At 36.1% G+C, this 21,752-nt stretch overlaps 1 protein-coding gene across 3 annotated transcripts in view; it reads left to right on the forward strand.

Moving 5' to 3' along the window:
- LOC131155011 (uncharacterized) overlaps nt 1-19,107 on the forward strand; it is a 37,775-nt gene extending 18,668 nt beyond the window's left edge. The window contains exons 5-7 of one of the 3 annotated variants that reach the window (XR_009136736.1): nt 584-670; nt 778-815; nt 18,918-19,107. The gene's annotated coding sequence lies outside the window, so the exon portion shown is untranslated. Of the gene's footprint in view, nt 1-583; nt 671-777; nt 1,033-18,917 lie in introns of those variants that run through there. The other 2 variants (XR_009136737.1, XR_009136738.1) reach the window with 2 other exon arrangements.
- The last annotated feature ends 2,645 nt before the right edge of the window (nt 19,108-21,752 follow it).

The raw sequence follows: 21,752 nt of genomic DNA on the forward strand, positions 1-21,752 counted from the left end.
GCTCGAAAGGAATGCTCTAGTTTTTAAAGATCAAAAGACTTCTCCAAGAATGCTTTAAGAGAAAGTTATTTTTTTTCTTGCTTCTTTATGGGCTCATTCTTTTGGGGTTTTGGGGGTCTTTTGCTGTCTGAAATTCAAAGGGATTGGAAAGTAGCTTTTTGATGTAATTTGTTAGTTTTTTACTTTTTTTTTTCTTTGGGTTTTTTATTGGGGGATTTCTTGTCCTCATTTCATTGTAATTATGTTTTCTTTTTAATAGAGTTGTTTTATTATCTAAAAGAAAATCTTAATCTCATTCTCAAGTTAAAAAACTTAATAATGCATTCTCATTAATCCTGAAGTTCATCCAAATTTATGAATGCTGGCAAGCTATTCTTTCCTTTTTTTGTAAAGAATTATACTGAATTTATAATACAATAATTTGTCTTGCTGGTGTAGCTAGGGCTAGAATTTTCACTGCTAGTTCAGACAGTGGTTTACCAACTGTTAAAAATTAAGTCTGTCATTAGTCAAGAAAATCATCATCTAATTCTTTGGATACCTTTTTTTTTTTTTAAAAATTTTCTTTTTTTAATAAATTCAGAGCCAAGCTTGCAGATAAGTGGCTGATGAAGCAGAGAAGGGATCCAATTAGATTCGTGAGTCGAATACTGAATTGAAAGCAACGAAGGTGCTTCTGCAATCCTTTTAGGAACATATACAAGTTAAATTTTTCTTCATTAGTGCTTCACTGTAACAAATGCAACTTTCTTTGTTTATTTTGGCTTTCATATGCAGCGTGGTTTACAGCAGAAGCATAGGTACTGCAACTCATGGTATGTTTGCTTGCTTTGAAATTTTGGACAAATTTTGAATGTGATATGGTGTTTAAAACAAGTCTCTTTAGTTTGCATGGGGTGGATTGTTTAGCTAATAGCTTCCACCCAAGGATGCCTGACAAAATTAACTTTTTGATTGAATTATTGATGTTACTTGATACAGTTCAGTGTTTTTAGATATGATATATGAACAAATATACTAATTAACTACTAATTTTAATGTTTGTCAGTTCTGAGTAGTGTGTTATATGGATGAAAGTTAGGTCCATCCTTATAAATTGGTGTATGTGTTTGTGAAATTGTGTTTGCATGTTCCTTTGTGTTTATGAATTAGCCTGTTGTCTATTCAAACTTTAAATTTTAACAGCAAAAAAATTAGAACATATAATCTGTGCATTACTACTTCAAATCTAGTTGATTTACATGATAAAATACAATGAAACAACTTCCCTGCCAACAGCATACCCCCCCCCCCCCCCCCCCCCCCAAAAAAAATGTTCTTTGGGTTCAAAGGCAAGTGATGGCCAAATCATTATGGATCAAAACGGCATGTCACTAATTTTCCTTGTTGGCTCACTGTAAATACTCCTTTGGCCAATGGCTTAAGCTTGGGCTGTCATTGCATTTTTTTTTGAGAGAAGGGGGGGGAGGGGGTGTGATGGGGATGGTGGCCCTGGAGGGGTGTCTCAAACTAGGGCAGGGGTTAAAAAGCTTGGTCTTTATTACCTCTTTGCATGATATGTTGCATTTGGGATTAATGGGATATGAGATACTTTGAAAGTAAAGAGTGAAAAGGTTAGCGAGTTACTAGGTTGTTCTTTGTTGGCTTATTTCCTACTTAGGAGTTCTTTTAGGGGGCAGTCCCACTGCTGGTTCTTTTTGGAACCAGTCTTTGAGAGAACTGCTGGGAAGCTGGGTGGGTGGGAAGGAGCGTTTTTCACTTTAGGGTGTCATATTACTCTTATTCACAGTTGTCTTTATATTCTGTCCACTTGTACTATTTATCCCTTTTTAGAATCTGGGCGAGAGTTGCTCAGATAATAGAGAAATTGATGAGAGATTTTTGTGGTGGGTGCGAGCAAGTGGGAGAGAGAGCATTTGGTGGGGTGGAACATTTTGAGTGGGTCTAAAAGGGAGGGAGGTCTGGGTCTAGGTAATTTGGTGTCAACACATTTCCTTGGTGGGGAAGTGGTTGTGGCATTTTCCTTTAGAACCTAACTCTCTTGGGCACAAGCAAATTTGTAGTAAATTTGGACTTAGAGGTGGGATGCTAATGCTAAAGTGACAGTTAGTGTTGCTCGAGTCCTAGGAAATTTGTGTATTAAATCTATTCTTTCTTTCCTATTCGTTGTAAAGTGGGTAATGGGAAGGGAATCCATTTTTGGAGGATAATTGGATTTGGAATCTGCCTTTGGGTATCGGTTTCCATATTTGGGATTTCATTTTGGGAGAAATCTCAATGAGATACAAACTAATGTGCTTGCTTATTGGACTATCGTGCTTGATTCCTTTCCTGTACAGTTGGGAAGTGATAAATGTGTTTGGAGTCATGATTCTTTTGGCAATTTCTTGTGCAAATCTTCCCTTTCTCGTTTGATCCATGACCCTAATCTTAGCTCGTTTACCCTTTATTCTTTAATAGGGAAAGCTAAACTTCCTTCAAAGATCAAGGCCTTTTCTTAAGCCGCTATCCTTGAGAAAATCAATATTAATGATTTTTTTTCAGAACTGAAGACCTACAAGGCTCTCTATGTTTGTGTCCTCTGTTTTAGGAATGGGGAAAATTTCTCACTTGTTTTTACGTTGTCCCTTCTCTCAGAGTCTTTGGAAAAACTTGTTTGGGATATTTGATGAAAACTGGGTGTGCCTAGCTTCTTTGGAGTGTTTTGGTATTATTACATACGGAGCTTTTGGTAAGAGGAAAGAGAGGAAAGTTATGTGGCGGTGTACTGTTCTGCCTATTATTTGGCACATTTGGTTTGGAAAAACATGCTAGAATATGTTCAAAGGTGTTGCCACTTTCGATAGCTTTGGAATAGAGTGGTCTTCCTTGCGTCATTTGGTGCTTGGAAAATGGATTCTTTCATCAAGTTTCTTTGGAAGACTTGCAATGGAATTGGTTGGCATTGCTTTATTAGATTTGTCTTGTATTTTCTTTCTGTTTCCTTTGTTTCTTTGTGTTTGTAATGGTAAGGCAACTTGTTGTCTTGGCTTTTTTCTTTTTTCCTTTTTCTTTATTGTACTCCTTTCTTCTTTGTATAGTTGGTTTTCAGTTGCATAGATCCATATTTGGACTGAGTAAGAAGTCATTTTATTTGTAGGGGGTTTTCTCTTCGTTGTACATGGGTCTATCCCCTTTGGTGCCTTTTAAAAATATAATTTACATTATCAAAATAAGAAATGTCGCACATTAATTTGTGTTTGCTATTCTTTCCCATTATTTGGCTCTTCTTGGGTAGATTCTTTGTTCATCATTTTTAATTTTCCAGTATGCAACATACACATACTGCACTGTTGCTATCCTTAGAGAAATATTTTCTTGTTCTTTGAAACTATTTTGGGATTCCATTAGATGTAAGGTAGTTGTTCTATACCATTCACTTGTTTTGAATAATTGGGTAAAATGGAAGGCCTAAACTCAATGATAGGTCTCTCCCTCTACCTAATATATGTCAAGTACAATAGGAATAACCATAATACCCTTACTTACACTTATTACAAACCAAACTGTAACAATTAATAATAATGCTAAATGACTAAATAATCATTAACACTCCCTCTCAAGCTGGAGCATATATATATATATATATATATATATATACACCATATGCTCCTAGCTTGTTACAAATGAATTTCGCATGAGCGCCTCCCAAGGCTTTAGTGAACAAATTAGCAAGCTGAAACTCAGACTTCACATGAGTGATTGTAATGAGCTTCTGTACAAGTTTCTCTCAAATAAAATGACGATCAACTTTAATGTGCTTTATCTGCTCATGGAAGACAGTGTTAGAGGCAATATGAATAGCAGCTATAATATCACACATTAACTCTATAGGCTGAGAATGTGGAAAACCTAGTTCTTTCAACATGTTCTTCAGCCAAACAAGTTCACATGTAGTGTGCGCCATAGCCTTGTATTTTGACTTAGCACTCAACTTTGCCATCACTGTTTGTTTCTTACCAAGACACCAAATTACCACCGACAAAGATACAATACTCGGTTGTGGAACTTCGGCCGGAAGGTGACCTGGCCCAATCTGCATCTGTATATCTCTGAATATGAGTGTGACCCTGATTTGATATAAAAGACCTCTCCTTGTTGCACCTTTGAGATGTCTCAAAATGCGAATTATTGCATCCCAGTGACTTGTTCTCAGGGAATCGAGAAACTGACTCACAACACTTGTTGCGAAGTATATATCTGGTCGGGTGACTGTGAGATAATTTAACTTTCCAATAAGTCTCCTATACCGACCTATGTTAGGCAACAAATTACCCATATTTGGCACTAACTTACTATTGAGATCCATGGTGTATCAATCATGGTTTTAAATAATGGCTGCGATCGTTACGTAACAGTTTTTTGGGTTACCGATACTATTACACACTGGGAAATTGGTGGGAAGAAAAATCATGATTGTAGCGGCCATTACGAACTGCAACCATTACGTAAAGGCCACTACAGCCGTTACGTGACCACTACAGGATTGTTACACCAAAAAAAATATTTTACTTTTTACTTTTTCTTCTCATCCCCCCCTCCCTTTGTTTCTATAAATCATATACCATGTGGTGAGAGGGGGAAAAGATTATAATGACGATGACAATGATACAAAATTTACTATTTCTTTAAATACTCATAAGAGATGCATTAATTAATAATTTGAAAAATACTCTTGTTAGAAAAATATTTTATTTTGATAATATTAGTAATGTGATATTTATGTTATATATTTTTCAACTTCAACCTTTTTTTTTCTTTTCTAGCTATTTTATATTTGTATTATTCGTATGTCTTATGTGTCTAATAGATTAATGGAGTGTATCGTGTATTTTGTTTTATTAATTAATTTAGCACACATAAGAATTTATAACAGATAAGAACAATGAGAAGTATAAATATGCGCACACACGTAATTTTTCTATGAATGGTGGTTTAAAACAAATGTAAACTTGTTGCCTTTACCAAATAACTTAGTTACTTGAACTAAAGGATCCAAAATACACTAAAACTCTTTCTAAGAAGGTCTAAAAGCTTAAAACATGCACGTATACTAATATGCACAAGGTTGTGCGTGCTTAAAAAAAATTCATGGCTGTTACACCCGCTTCTTGTTATGTAACATCCGCTACTCCCGCTTCTCGATGCACTCGTTACCGTTACGTTACGCTACCCATTACTGCGATTTAAAACCATGGTAACAATAGGTTTGGATCCTAATAGCCCTGTCTCATCTAAAAGAAAAGAACATACTTTCTTGGTGACAATACAGTTCCTGTACGAGATCTCGATACTTCTATACCCAAGAAGTACTTCAATGGTCCCAAGTCCTTGGTCTGAAACTTATTTGTAGGAAAAGCTTTAGGTCTTGGATGCCTCGATCATCATCACTAGTGAACACAATGTCATCCACATACACAATAAGTAAAATCCTGCCAGATGGAGTATGATGATAAAAAACAGAGTGATCTATTGCACACCGATGAAGGCCAAACTCAAGTACTACAACACTAAAATGTCCAGGCCATGCCCTTGGATATTTTTTTAATCCATACAATGATTTCTTAAGTCGACATACTGAGCCTGACTCCCCTTGAATTATAAACCCAAGTGGTTGCTCCATTTATACCTACTCATGAAGATCACCATGTAGGAAAGCATTTTTCACATCTAACTGATATAGAGACCAATGACAAGTGGTGGCTAAAGAAATGAACAAATGTACTAAGTCAAGTTTAGCGACCAGAGAGAATGTGTCTGAATAATCCAAACCATACACCTGAGTATACCCCTTAGCAACGAGGCGGCCCTTCAAACGAGCTAGAACCATCAACATTGACTTTTGCAGTGTACACCCAGCAACAACCAACCACATACTTATCAGGAGGAAGAGGCACCAAATCCCAAGTATCATTATCATGTAGTGCATGCATCTCTTCAACCATTGCTATTGTCCACCCAGAATAGGATAGGGCTTCAGAAATAGATTTTGGAAGAGCAATGGAAGACAAAATATTAACAAAACAGTAATAAGAGGGTGATAAGAAGTCATAACAAATAAAATGAGAGATTGGATGTTGGGTACAAGTGTGTTTACCTTTTCGAACAACTATAGGAGGATCAACATCATAGGAAATAAGATCATTCGGCAAGGGATCTAGAGGCACTGTAGTAGAAGTTGAAGGAGGCACTTCCTCCTTGAGTCGCTGTGTGTATACCTACAAATTGGGATGATCCAAGAGAGGAGGACTTAAGATGGATGAAGATGTAGGAGGATTGGGCATAGAAACTAGGTTTGGATTTGGAAGGCAAGATAGAGGAAAAGATTCATTAAGGTCAACAAAACTTGGTGAATTAGAGTAGTATGGTGTAGACTCAAAGAAGGTGACATCAACAAAGACAAAAAATCAATGTAAAGTAGGACTATAACATCGATATCCTTTTTGAGTATAGGAATAACCCAAAAAGATACATTTGATAGCACAAGGACCAACTTATCCATTCTTGGAGTTAACTGATGGACAAAGGGCACACAACCGAATATACGAGGAGGAAGGGAGAACAAAGGAGCCTTAGGGAAGATAATTGAATATAAGATTTTTTTGCCAAGGAAAGAGGATGACATTTTATTGATGAGGGAGCAAGCTGTGAGCATAGCATCACTCCAAAAAGCTTTGGGGACATTAATTTGATACAATAGGGTATGAGTGACTTCAAGAATAAGTCCGTTTTTTTGCTCTGCAACCCCATTTTGTTGTGGAGTGTGGGCACAAGAGGGCTGATGGGTCATAGTAGAGCTAGTCATATAAGTACTGAATTAGGTATTGAAGTACTCCTTAGCATTATCACTATGAAGTATCCTGACTGGCTTATCAAATTGAGTCTTTATTTGGGAGTAGAAGGCACAAAAGATATCAAACAACTCGGAACAATCTTTCATTAAATATAACCAAGTCATTCCAGAGTAGTCATCAATAAATGTAACAAAGTACCGAAACCCCAACTTTGATGTGACACGACTAGGACCCCAAATATTGGAATGAGCTAGCATGAAAGGACTAACCACTTGTTTGTCAACTTGGGAAGCAAAGGGAATGCGATGATGCTTTCCTAATTGACAAGATTCACACTCAAGATTAGACACAAAACTCAATGTAGGAACCAACTGTTTCTACTTGTCCAAGGACGGATGACCAAGGTGACAATGGATTTGAAGTGGTGTAGCTTCGACTGTGCATGCAATGGGTGGAGAAGGTGATTCAAAGTAGAAAAGTCCACGAGCCTCACATCCTGTGCCAATTGTCTTTCTCCTCTTCAAATCCTAAATAACAACTAAATCAGGAAAGAATGTGACAGAACACTTTAGTGACTTTGTAAACTTACTAACTAACATGAGATTGAAAGGAGATTTAGGAATGTATAAAGCATGAGAAAGAGAGATGGAAGGAGTAGGATTGACTGTTCCTATTCCCTTAATAGCAATAGTGGACCCATCAGCAAGGGTAACTTAAGACAGATTTTTAGGATACTGGAGATCAGAAAATAAGTTGGTTGCACTTGTTATATGGTCAGTGGTAGCATAATCGATAACCCAAGGACTAGTAGGAAGGATACCAGAAGACATACGGACCGTAGGATTACCTTTCTGAGCAAAAGACACAATGTGAGAACATGCTTGTACTGATCTTGTAGAAACCTTGAATACTCCTCCTCTGATATAGTAATAGTATGCGGTTCTCAAACAAGTGATTAATGAAGGAACCATACTTTTGGGATTTGCCAACTCCATCCCAACATTCACAAACTCAGACCAATGACTATAAGATTAATTGTTGGAACAATCAAAACAACCACGAACAAGTCACAGATAAATCAGTACAAGACTGCCACAGCCCCAAGAGACTCAAACACAGCCCCAGGAAAGCAACTCACAACATTGAAACAATTGGAGAAGTGAACCACTGAAACTACCATGGAGAAATCACCAACTTATATAACACTGCCATAGCCTCACAAAAAACAGCTTATGAGCACTGTCACTGCTCCAAGAAAGTCACCAATGACTGTTACTAACACCGAACAACAACTGATGAATTTCCACGAGTGCATGGTTAAACAAAGATTGGATCTTTGAGCAAAACACATGTCCAACAGCTTGATATTTTGATATATGGAAGGAATTAGACCATTGAATAAAAAAACACAGCAAATCCCACTGTTTCAGACGCAATAAATTCAATAACCATTGATAAACTGCTTCACAAAGCATCAAACAACCATTCCTTGGGTGCCGCACTTGAGCAATTAAAAAATATGAGATCTTTGGGCAAAAAACATCATGAAAAACTCCAAAAACATGTTAAAAGAGAGATTGGATCACTGCTGGATCATTTCCCATGCCTGAAAATGGCTTCATGCGCCGGTGCATGGGGTCGGCCCTGGCAGCCTTTGTCTGGCACGTGAGGGCACATGGGATGCTGCCTGGAGGTGGGATTTCCAGAGAAGGGGGGGGGGGGGGGGGGGGACGGGGGGGGGGGCGCAGATCGGCAGTGTCTGTGGGTGACTATGGGGTTGGTTTTGACAAATCTATAGTGGATTTGATTTTCTTGAACTGGCAGTGTCACCCAGAAAATTCCAGCGACTGGTCTGTTTTCTAGGGTTATAGTATCACTGAAAAATCTTCTATGATTATAGACATGCAGTGGATTTTGGTTTCAGGCTTTGGTTTGATGGTGGTGGTAACACCTAGGGTTTGGGTTTTAGAATTATGTTCTGATACCATGTTGATTAATTGGGTAAAATGGAAGACCTAAACTCAATGATAAATCTCTCCCTCTATTTATAATATTTGTCAAGTACAATTGGAATGACCATAATACCCTTACTAACTTACACTTATTACAAACCAAACTCTTAACAATTAATAATAATGCTAAATGACTGAATGACCATTAACAACTTGAAAGTTTCTTGGTGAGTGTATGTCAGCTTTTGCTGAATGTTTTTCTTTGACTAATTTTGGAATTAACATGGCATAGCGATATAGACATATACATGAAGGCATGAACATATTGTGCATCAACTTATCCATTCTCTGTTGTGCTTATAAGTTGTGAGGTTTGAAGAAAGAGTTCCATTGTTTCATGAATATATCACTTGTCGCTAATTGATACCAAAAATGCATTCTATATCTATTTTAAAACCCAAATCTTATACAAATAAATTACCCAAGAAGGAACTTGATATTCAGCAAGCAACATGTTGATTATGTTTCGATAGTAGTTTAAGAATCTCTTTTTCTATATAATTTATAGATTTCCCATATAATTTTCTTAGTGTTTCAGGAACAAATTCGTGATTAATAGGCAAATGCGTGATAAGTGATCAATTGATAGTATTGAGGAAATAACTATCAATTATTCAGTTCACCACAATATGAAAAAAATAAAATAAAAAATGAGTATGATAACATTCTTCTCCTTGTTTGTTACAAATGTGCTCTTTTAATGTGGATACTGGTTCAATTGTTACCATGTGTCATTTCAATATTTTTGAACCTCCATAATTTGACTAGATTTATTTTTGGTTCTCTGTAAATTATATTTTCCCTTTCTAATTCAAAAGTGTTGCTGCTTGAAACCACCAGACAAGCTTACAGTCAATCCTTGCGCAATGCCACCAAAAACCCTTTGGAAGGCCCTGAGTCACCTCTAGGGACCTCTCTGATGCTAAGTTTAAGGAGATGACCATGCAAGTAGAATAGATTGCAATGAACTTATATTTCCCTCACTGACATGGCAGACTTATATGGGGATGCTCAATAGGAGAAACTTGTGATCTTAGTTATTCAAATATTTATCTGTGACATCATGTGGCTTCTATAGACTTTTGGTCATGTTTGGATTGAGTTATCGTGTGAGCTGGCCTTGGAGTTGGTGCTTGACATGCGTGCACCAATGCCGTAGTGTGTTGGTTTTCATTTCATTACTTGTCTTGGCTTACATGGTGTCTCAGCTCTTCAAAAATCACTTCATTAACGGCTAGAAGGTATGGAACATGACTGTTGAGTGTTGACAGAGACAAGGAGAGCATGAGTTTAAGGTGAAAAGGTTTAGCATGAAGTTTTTGCAAATTCCTGTTCCTAGTCATGGTGAGAAGATTGGCATTTATGGTAGGAATCTGGGATGCTAAGTTCAACTTCTCATTATAAAAATCACTCCTTAAATATTTCGTCAATTTATTTGCTAGAGTAAATAAACAAGTGCGGGCATTAAGGAGAGTCAGAAAGCCCCCAAAGGAGATGAAAACGATGAGAGTGTAGGAGATGGAAAGAGTCCGGTGCAATGATAAACGATTGAAGGACAATCAGAGGCCCCGTTACTCTGTTCATTCCTCTAACCAATTTGAGTTTAGAAATCTTTCTTCAAATCCAGAATGAGGACACAATGGCTAGAAAGGATAAAATCTAGTGCCACTAGGAGAGATTTGGACTGCCAGTTACATCAGGGGTCATGCTACCAACTCTGCCTAGATCTTAAAATGAGATTGACACATGATCTTGGATAGATGGTATACAAAGTACGCTTGGGGATATTGCAGATATGATCAGCAACTATCCCACAACTACTTAGATGAAGACAAACTCATTTAAGTAGAGGATTAACATTTACGCTCAAAAGAGGTTCTTGATTATTGTTACAGACTTTTACAATTTGGGTGAAAAAGCTGAACCCTTGAGCTGAATAACAACAAAAGTAGCTTCTGACTTCATTTAGAAATTTATAGTTTGCAGATTTGAGATTCCTTGAATGACTGTAACTAGTGGTACAGAGTTTAATAATGGCTTGTTCAAGGAATTTTGTGCTGAATTGGGGTTACTGAGCTCTGCTCACAATAGTAGGATACCCACAAGGAAATTGGTAAGCTGAAGTCATAAATAGGATCATCGTGCTGTCCATGCAAAGGAAAATCAATCCAATTGTAGGGCGTGTTGAGAATTCTACTTGTGAGTTTGTCCCACATTAAAAAAATTAAGTAGATAATGGGTGCTTATATACATGGTTGGGCCCAAGACCCAATATGTTTAAGCTTTGGGGTTAAGTTGGTGTTCACTCATGTGTATCAAGTCCACCTATGGGCTTTTACGGTCTTAACAAGTGGTATCAGAGCCGACGATTTGTTACTCTGGGTGAGTGACATTGTAAAAAGTTGAGACATGAAACTAATTCTCCTGACGTGCTAGAGATTGGAGAACCAAGTGTGTGGCTGAGGCCAATAAGGATCATCTAGGTTGGGGATGGATCCGAATAGGGTCAAGATGTGAGAGGTAGGATTGATTTGGAGGCACGTGGAATCCGATGCACGTAAGGCGCCAGTGGTAAGACTTACTTGAGTAATTGTTGGGGAATTGAGCTTACTCCCATAAGGGAGACGATTTTCGTTCAAGGGGGGAGATAGTTGGAACTCACAAGTGAGAGGGAGATTGTTGAGAATTCTACTTGTGAGTTTGTTCCACATTGAAAAATTTGAGTGGATAATAGGTGCTTATATACATAGTTGAGTCTAAGACTTAATAGGCTTAAGTTTTTGGGTTAAGTTGGTGTTTACTTGTGTATATCAAACCCACCCATAGGCTCTTATGGTCCTAATAGGGCGTCGGGTCAACGAGCTGCTCAAGAGGCATACAGGAGTATGCTTTTAATGTGGAGACCCCTTTTAGCTTATGGAGGCATTCAGCACTCACGAGCAAATTAGATTATAGCAATGATGGCCAATTATCAACAATGAATTACTGCGTTTGGTTTACGGAGTATGTATTCTTATAAATATATTAGTTATAATAAGTTTTACAAAAAATTATGTTGATACTATAAGCAAATAAAAATGTGGAACTTCTTATGAGTACATAATAAAGAATAGATAGAACATAACTATTTCTAAATTTCACCATGAGAATACATATTCTTATCACATATTTAATAAAATCATAGAAAAACATATATAAAATAGCTATTATCTACATTTTCAAAACTTTTATTATATTTTATTTTATTATAAGGAACAATCCATTAGTATCTAAGAAGTAGGTCATGGGAAAACTCTGCCCCTAACTAGGAAGGCCTCATCAGGTTGTTAGGATTGTAAGGCCATATCAACTAGAAGACTTGTGGAAGCAATTGTTGAGAATATGGAATGCTAAAAGCTTGAAGGATTAAAATCGATTGAATTTCATGTATCTGGTAGAATATAACACTTATTAAGATTAATTTTCTTTTTTCTCTAATTGTCATCACCACCTTCATTAAAAGCTATCTGGGTGCCAATAGGTTCACAAGGACAAAGTTGGGTTAAAATGCAGCAGATATGAATCATGATGATCAATAGATTTGGTGTTACTGGGATGGGAACCATTTACAGGAAAGTGCTTTTGATAAAAATTGTTGAATTTAGTAAGTGCTGGATTGAAAAAGTTGAAAGTCATAAATGATGTTTGGTTTGTGTATACAATAAGTAATATTTAGATACTCATTTTTATTTTAGGTGTTATATGAATTTATATTATATTTCATCAATAATAAATATGTTATAATATATCATTATGTTTGAATATATTTAAAATTAAAAATATTAATATTTTCTAATTAGCAATTATGTTAATTACTTTTAATTAAAATATAAATATTTTCTATTAAGTAAAATAATATTTTTAATTAAAAATAATATTTTAATTAATGCATATTTATTACAAGGCTATCATATTGATTTATTTTAAAAATAATATTATTAATTAAATTTAAAAATTAAATTATTTAATATTAATTTAAATTAATAGATGATTCTTTTTTCATCCCAAAATTGAATTATATTTTATTAATTATTCTTAATATACATTTATAACATATTATTATCATATTAATTTATGTTAAAATAATATTATTACTTAAATTAATATTTTTAATTTATTTAATGATAATTTAAATTAATAGGGATTCTTCTTCTTTTTCTTTAATATTTCATCAGTAATTAATATATTATATAATACATAATAAAATAATATATGACTATTTCTGATGTTTTTAAAATTACAAATTGCTACTAAAATTTATTAGATTCATAAAGCTAACCTTGTTTATGAATTGTGTCACTTCTAAGTTGCCAAAAAATTATCTTTCATTGCTTTTTGAAATTTACTTAAAAAGTTCTTAAAAAAATGATTCTGAAAAAATATGTTTTAATAAGTATTTGATATGGTACAAGTCAGACACTATTGGTTTTTTTAGTGATAAATGTTATAAGCACTTCTTTTTTAAGTGCTCACAAACAAAGGCTAATAGTTCACAAGTACATGGTTGGTTCAAAATTCAACCAACTTTAGGATAAACAAAGTTGGTGTTGGTAAATTCACAAGGTCTGTTCAAAATGCAACATAGGTGATGATCAACAAACCTAGTGCTTACATGTTCACAAGTACTCGGTCAATTTAAAATGCTACCGACTTGATTGCCAACGACTTAGTGTTGATGTGTTCAAGAATAGGTTCGATTCAAAATGAAATCGACATGACAATCGAAAACTTGACGCCCAAAGGTTCCCAAGTATTACTTTGGATGAACTTGAAACTGCCCTTACTACCAACTAACTTGTTGCCAGGAGTTTCTAACTGGTCTTTGTCTGCTCAAAAGTGAACCTCCCTTAATCAACTATAAAAGGGCAAGTAGAAAACCTAATGCCCAGGTCCCCCAAGTACTGGATTAGCTCAGCATGCAATCCACTTGGCAATCAACTATACCTGAAGTCAACAAGTTCGCATGTACTGGGCCAAGATGCAAGTAATTTGATGCCTACTGAATCACAGATGTGATCAGATTGACTCAAAATGCAATTGATTTGATGATAACTGACTTGGTGCCAATACGTTTAAAGAACAAAGTCGGTGTAAAACACAACTGACCTAATGATGTGGTACCAAAAGTCTTCAAGTATTAAATGGGTTTAATATGCAACTGTTGTATCAACAAACCACCCTGTGTTAAATAAATGCTGGGCTGGGTTTTAGTAACTGACTTCAAAGTTTACCACCAACAAGTTACACTTGATTTGAATCAGATATGTACAAAATTGACTTGATAGACAATCTTTCCTACTCTCATTGCCTGAAATTATATTTGCCTATTGGTGTGGATGGGGCAGGAGAACCCCAAGAAGCACATTGTTAAGAGTTAAAAGTTAGAATCATCATCTGAGAAGCCAAAATGAATTGTTAAGCAACCCAGGGGACAAACGAAAATTTTCATTTGTGAGACAAAATGAATTGTTAAGCAACCCAGGGGACAAACAAAAATTTTCATTTGTGTGCATGTGAGAAAGAGAGAGATTCTCAGTAGGTTTCCTTGTAAGAAATACTTGAGGGAGTTTCAGGAGACTTGTCTCTCATCTTCCATGCATTCCTTGATGCCTATGTGCTGGCTTTCCTTGGCCTCCGCCTCACCTCAACTTGACTTTTTGTTAAGAGTCGCCACCAAAGAGTTGGCCTCACCTCAACTAGCTTGTTTTGGGGCCTGCTTGAATGGAGCATGCTGTGCAGTTTCCCATTCATTTTGGCCATACCATAAGAATGTTCTCCATTCAGCCAACCTTGACAACTGTCTTGAGCCTTACAAATACAACACGAAGGAATAATCAGGCGATGGCAATCATGTTAACACGAAGAATAAGTAAAGAACATGGAAAAACCTCTTACCTTACGGAAAAGAAGAGAGTCCTTAGTTCTATATTCCAAGGGGAAGGAAGATAGGTCTGGAGGGAGGAGGCACTAGGCTGAAGTCATTTTGCTGAACAACCTCAGAAGTATCTTGAGATGGTTCCTTTGAGCTAGCCTCCTCAATTAATGTCAACTTTAGTGGGATCAACTACAGGAGTTGGGAGTTCTTTTTTCTAACTGAAAAACAATAATTTTCAGTAGTAGTGCACTTTCTTGCGATCATTAGTCCTTTTTCTAGCTGGAAAACAATAATTTTCCTTTCCATTTCTTAAAAGTTAGGAGTTTTGGGGGAGAGCCTATTATGTCCACTTGAGCATAAGCACGAGTAGTGCCAATGCAGTCCATGGGCAACTTGTAATGCCCCGAACCCACCAAGTGGGGTCAGGGGCATTATAAGTGGTATTAGAGCAAATGGGCGTTACATGTATGGGCGTGTAATCTCCCTAATTCTTGAGAACTCTCGCTTATAAATAATGGTTGTGTATGTGTGAGAACAGTCTGCATGTGTCTTTACTGTTGCTGTTACTTAATAAACGAGTATATTTTGTATACACTAAAACTCATCTGTCGTACACTGTTATAATTTATTCCATCCTTACTGAGAAGTGTCTTACCCCAATATACAACTTATTTTTTAGGACCTTCTGACGATTAAGCTTAACCAGCTCCAGGGTAGGGTTTAGTTTTTGGTAATTATGAGTGGTTGTAAGATATGAAGTATTTAAAAGTTAGGTTTCATTCCTAGTTATGTAATATAAAGTGAATGGATACACTTTTTGGGATGTATAATATAGAATTCTAATATTTTAATTGAGAATGTTTAATTATTTTTCGATGCGTGAATGGTATTTATGGTATCAGAGATAGGTGAACGGAGCACATAACACCCCCGGCCCCACTAGGCGGGTTCGGGGCGTTACAAGTGATATCAAAGCTTTAGGTTGTTAGGTTCTACAAAATTAAGATATTGTTAGGAATTTTGAGTTATATTTTGTAGCTTGGAGCAAAAAATCCCTTGACGGACTTCTGTGATTTTCTGAATTAGTCGACGGTTTCAGAAAATCATGGTAAATCCATCGATGGTGATGTTTCCGAGTAAAGAGACTGGAGCTTGAAATTAGAACTCGAAGGTTAGGTTGGTTGATTTATGGTGATAAGCCTTTGAAAGAGAATTTTGGTAATTTAGGTATTGTGTTTTGATGATTGAGTCAATTGGGTGTTTGATGTTTAAATTGAGGATTTGAATGTTAAATTGGTTTCTTTGCTTTATAACTGTACCAGTTATGTTAAGATATGACAAGTCTAAACTCGCCTCTGTTCTATCTTTAGGATGGATCCCAGAGATAAGGATGTGGACGCTAGAGGGGATAATGATTTAGGGAGCTTCTAGTGGGAATGAGATTGAAACCTGCAGATTGCTGTGAGGATTAACTCGGCAGGTCAGGGAAGAGATTAGGTGGGACCTCAAGGGACAGAATTGCCCACTTGTGAATCAGGGCTGTTCGATCGAGCAATTTACTCGCCTTAAACCCTATACTTTTGCGGTAGGTACTGACCCAATAATGGTTGAAAATTGGGTGCAGGAGATGGAGAGAATACTAACAATGTTGAGTTGCATTGAGCAGAAGGTTCTCTTCGCCACCTTCAAGCTGGCAAGAGAGGCCGAGCTGTGGTGGCTAACGGTGAAGATGTTAGAAGAGCAACGGGTAGTACCATAGTTATGACTTGGGATCGTTTCAAGGAGGTCTTCTATGATCGGTACCACCAGAGAGGCAAAGGCATAGAACTTCCTGAACCTAACCCAGGGGCACCTCGTTGTGTAGTAGTACGTTACCAAGTTCGTAGAGCTTTCTTGCTTCGCCCCCTACATGGCCCCAGATGAATATAGAAAGAAGTGAAGGTTTGAGAGGGGCCTGAAATAGAGGATCCACGAATAAGTGATAGTCTTGCAAATACAGAGTTTCTTAGAGTTGGTGGATAAAGCTACCGTAGCAGAGATGAGTATGCAGAGAGGTGCAGAGATACTTGATCAGAGGAAGAGATCCATGCCTCCCAGCTTCCATGCAGATGCTAGACAAGGTTCTTGGAGGGGAGATGGCGATATTGTGGGCCTGAGACCAGATAGGGATGATTGAGGGCATTGGGGCGATTTGTCACGCCCCTAGTGTGCTCGATGTAATCAGAGGCATTTAGGAGAATGCCATGGCAAGGGTGCTGTGTGTTATAGGTGCGGCAAGTACGACCATGTAGCCTGAGATTGTCGGGAGCCGCCGAACAACGTACCCGCACCTGATCAGAACCGGAAGAATAATCAAGTGCCTCGCGGCAGTCCAGCGCGTGTCTACACGCATACCCCAACTGAGGCAAATATTGCTAGAGGCGCAGGTAATGTGTTTATGTTTAGGATAATCAATAGTTTCATTTGATTCTAAGTGATGCAATTGTTCACATGTTAGAGTATATTGAAATGAGTGAAATGTGGTTAGTTAATAAACTTCTAAGTTAGTGGAAAATAATTGGCTAGCAAATTTAGAGGACGAAATTTTTGTAAGGAAGGGAGAATGTAATAACCCATACCTAAAAAATAAAAGAAAAGGAAAAGGGTTTGACCAGGATCAAATTGTCGACACGTAGTACTCAGAAAAACCGTTGACGGTTTTCCTGCAGGGCAAACTACTGAGTGCGTTTAAGTGCCCAACTGTCGACGGTTTCGTCAAGCTCAGAAAATTGTCGACGGTTTCCTGCAGGGGCTGAGAACCTATAAATAGACATTAGGTCATTTTTATTTAGAAAAATCAGTTCTCTCTCTCTCTCTCTCTCTCTCTGCTCTGAGCTTCTCTCTCTATCTCATCCCTCACGTGATTTTCCCTCACTTCTACGCTCACCCGAAGCCACTCTCACTCTCCAATCATCTTTCTCTTCTCTCTCGAGTTGCTGGATCAGTTTCGGCGGCGGTTATGTAAAGCTAGGGTTTTCACCTCCCATTCATTTTAGGCAGAACTTCAAGGAACAATTAAGGGGAATTAATTATACCAGTTTTTTATTAAATTTGAATCGGTTAAATTTGAGTATATAAGCCTGTGTATATATGTATGATTTTCTAAACGGATTAGGTATTTGAAAACGATGATTTTGATTATAATTCATATTTGGGGAAAAACCAATGTGAGTAGGGTATATTATTTATTAATAGTATATAATAGTATGGTTGAGGGTATATTATTTATTAATAGTATATAATTGTATGGTTGACATCCAAACTGTATGACATTGATTAACTCTTTATAAGAAACTGGTTGTAAGTCACTGTGGTATCTAACCTTGTGTATTTGGGTGATTGTGTGGTTATTCGTGTAATTCACAATATAACGTTAACAAACCGTGAGGAGGTCGTTTTATTGTCATGTATATAAATGGGGTAAAATGTGGTAGGGCAAGAGGTCGTTTTACTGATTTACTATGAATAGGTCAATGTGAAAGTATAGTATGTTTGAAGTGAAGTACGTGCTTAGAACGATGGGGAGGGTCGCTCAGTACGTAGAGGGAACGATGGGGAGGTATGTCTTGAGAACCATTGAAAGTGAAATGCAGAAGTGAAGTATTTGTGTATTGTTTATTGTGGGCGTGAGTATGCGCATGTGAATTGAATGTGTTGTGAATATTGATGTGTTCTGTTATGATGTATGATACGTGTATAAGTGGATCTCTGGGGTATGATTGATATTGAATGTGTGTGAGTACATGTGCATAAAGTCAAAATGCATTAATGATTATGGCGAAGTAAAACTCTTCGCCCGAGGGCTTATTGAGTAAGGTGAGTGCCCTGATAATTATCAGTTGTAGTCACACCCAAAATAAAAAGGGTAAAGTTACAAACGGTATTAGAGCAAATGGGCATTACATGTATGGACGTGTAATCTCCCTAATCCTAGGGAACTTTCGCTTATAAATAATGGTTGTGTATGTGTAAGAATAGTCTGCATGTGTCTTTACTGTTGCTGTTAATTAATAAACGAGTATATTTTGTATACACTAAAACTCATCTACCACACACTGTTATAATTTATTCCATCCTTACTGAGAAGTGTCTCACCCTAATATTCAACTTATTTTTTAGGACCTTCTGGCGATCGAGCTTAGCCTGCTTTAGGGCAGGGTTTAGTTTTTGGTAATTATAAGTGGTTGTAAGATATGGAGTAGTTAAAAGTTAGGTTTCATTCTTGGTTATGTAATATAAAGTGAATGGATACACTTTTTTGGAATGTATAGTATAAAATTCTGGTATTTTAATTGAGAATGTTTAAATATTTTTCGCTGCGTGAATGGTATTTATGGTGTCAGAAATAGGTGAACGCAGCACAGAACACCCTGGGTCCCCGCTTGGTGGGTTCAGGGCATTACACAACCTCTTCAATGTGAAGGGATTCTAGAAGGCAGGAAAATGCACCAACAGTTTGGGGAAGAAATAAAGGCAAGATGAGGAAGGACCTTTCTAGCAAAGGAGAGGAAGTTTTATTTCAACCTTAAGGTCCGTTTGGATCAAGGATTTTGCTTGAGAAAAGGAAAGAAAAGGAAACTAATGAGGAAATTCATTTTTCCTTGTATTTTCCTTTAATGTTAAATGCTATCAAAAATAAAAATATATTTTGATATGATTAAAAATTAAGAAAAGTTGAATATTAATAATGTGTAAAATCTAAATTTTATTCATAGATTGAGTATATATATATAATTTTCTTTCCCACTTTTCTTGATAACCAAACATGAAAATGTGGGTTCTTTGATATTTTTCTTTTTTTCCCCTAATATTTTTCGGAATTCCAAACGAAGCCTAAATTTCTTCATTCTTCCTGATTCCATTCTAACCCTACACACATGCTCACGCAAGGATAAAAGAAAGACTCAGGCCCCAAGCCAGTTACATACGAAAATTACCTCCATTTTGGTCTTTGTATTCTCAACCCAAGACACTCAGAGAAGTGATTTAGCCTTGGTTTTGGCCTTCGGAGTTTATGAAAAACAACACAAGTAAATTGTAGCTTAGCCGATGAATACCCTCCAAAATGATTTTAGATCAAGAGATATTCCTAGATGGCAAATTCAATGCACTAATTACTTGATTTAGAATTTAAGATTGCCAATTTTGAAACTTATTTTGGACATATCTCGATGTTTGGTTCAGGGATTGCGATAGCGTGTATCCAAATGCCTATGGTTTTCTCCACGACCTCAGAAATAAAACCCAATTCCAACAAAAACTTTTCAATAATCAAACCCATTTTCCAATCACAACTATCTCTACAACCTCATAAATTTAACCTAGAAGAAGATGATGATGGAAGATGACCATGGCTAGTGAGAGAAATCATAGAGACAGAGAGATAAGGTAAGGATGAGCATGAAAGCCTGGAGGTGAAAAATATTGAGAAGCATCCTTGAATGAGAAATCAATTATGGAGCCAATGTCTCATTTAGCTAGTCATATAGGGCCTAAGACCAACCTCTATTTTATTTTTCTCACTTTTCCTTTTTTCTTTGCCATATCCAATGTATGCCAATCCTTATTGAGCAAACTATATAGTTCATCTAGGAGCATGTTTTGGAAGAATGCATATGTTAGGGATAAGTCCCATTGCATCAATTGTTAGACCCTGCATTCAACCAAAAAACTATTTGACCTTGTTTGTGTGTGTGTTAGAGAGAGAAGTTACTTTTCAGAGAGAGAGAGAGAGAGAGAGAGAGAGAGAGAGGGAGAAGTTACTTTTCCGAGGGAACTATGTCATTTAATTATTTAGACTAGAGTCTCAATTTGCATGTCTTGTTAGGCTTGAGTGTCACATGCAATACATTAACAAAACAATAGTCCTTTTTTTTTAAAGGACGACACCTTCATTTATTTATTGATATACCTTCACTTTTGGTAGAGGAAATACCGTCGTCACAAGATAAGTAATGGGAGCTTACATATAGAAAAAAAATTTTAAAGGCCTTCTAAAAATAACACCAACATCAATCAAAATAGGATTACAAGTCCAAGCCTCCTTTTTTTTATTTTAATGTTGTAGCAATATTTTTTGGATGACATGAGAACTCTATTCATTGGCAAGCCCTTTGGACACCCCCCCCATGTGGCACCTAACCCACGGATAAGCGTCCTCCTCCCCCAGGTCTTGCTAAAGTAGTTTGGATGCAGACACGACTTCCGTGCATCGGTTGGACGTTCAACCAATCCTAAACTCAGGACACACATTGTGTAACTGAGAATTGGGTAGCAATATTTGTCAGTACTTGAAGTTAATTGAATGTGTTGGGCAAGTTATGAAATTTTTTAAGGGAAAAAAAAAGTATTGATGACCAATAAGTGTTGTTTGGTATGCTAAAAAATATATATTTATTAAAGTATTTCAAAAATTTTATTTTAAGTGAATTTGTACTAGTAATTGGAGATGACTTGCGAACCTTTTTATAAATATGGTTGTTATTGCATGGTAGCAAACTTGTAATCTTTTGTTGTTGTTGTTATTATTATTATTATTATTATTATTATTATTATTTGATTTTTAGCAAACTCTTAATTTAATAACAAATTACTATTAATTTAAATGATTTAATACATTATTACAACTAATTTTAGCTAATTATATAAATAAATTTTGTTATTCATTAAAAATATAAACATTATAATTGAAATTATAATAATTTTAATATAATCCATATATTTTTCAATCAAATTAGTTATATATTATTATACTACATTTATATAATTTATCATATTATATAATTATATATTTACAGATAAATAATTTTATTAAATTCTAAGAATTAAATAAATTATGTTTTAATAGTTTTCATATAATTCATATATTTTTAGTCAACTTAAATTGAACTTAATTGTATTTATTTTTTAATTTATTTATATGTGTTTTATAAGACACTGATAATTCATTGAAGG

This window comes from Malania oleifera, chromosome 5, assembly GCF_029873635.1.
Source record: "Malania oleifera isolate guangnan ecotype guangnan chromosome 5, ASM2987363v1, whole genome shotgun sequence".
In the NCBI taxonomy this organism is placed as follows: domain Eukaryota; kingdom Viridiplantae; phylum Streptophyta; class Magnoliopsida; order Santalales; family Ximeniaceae; genus Malania; species Malania oleifera.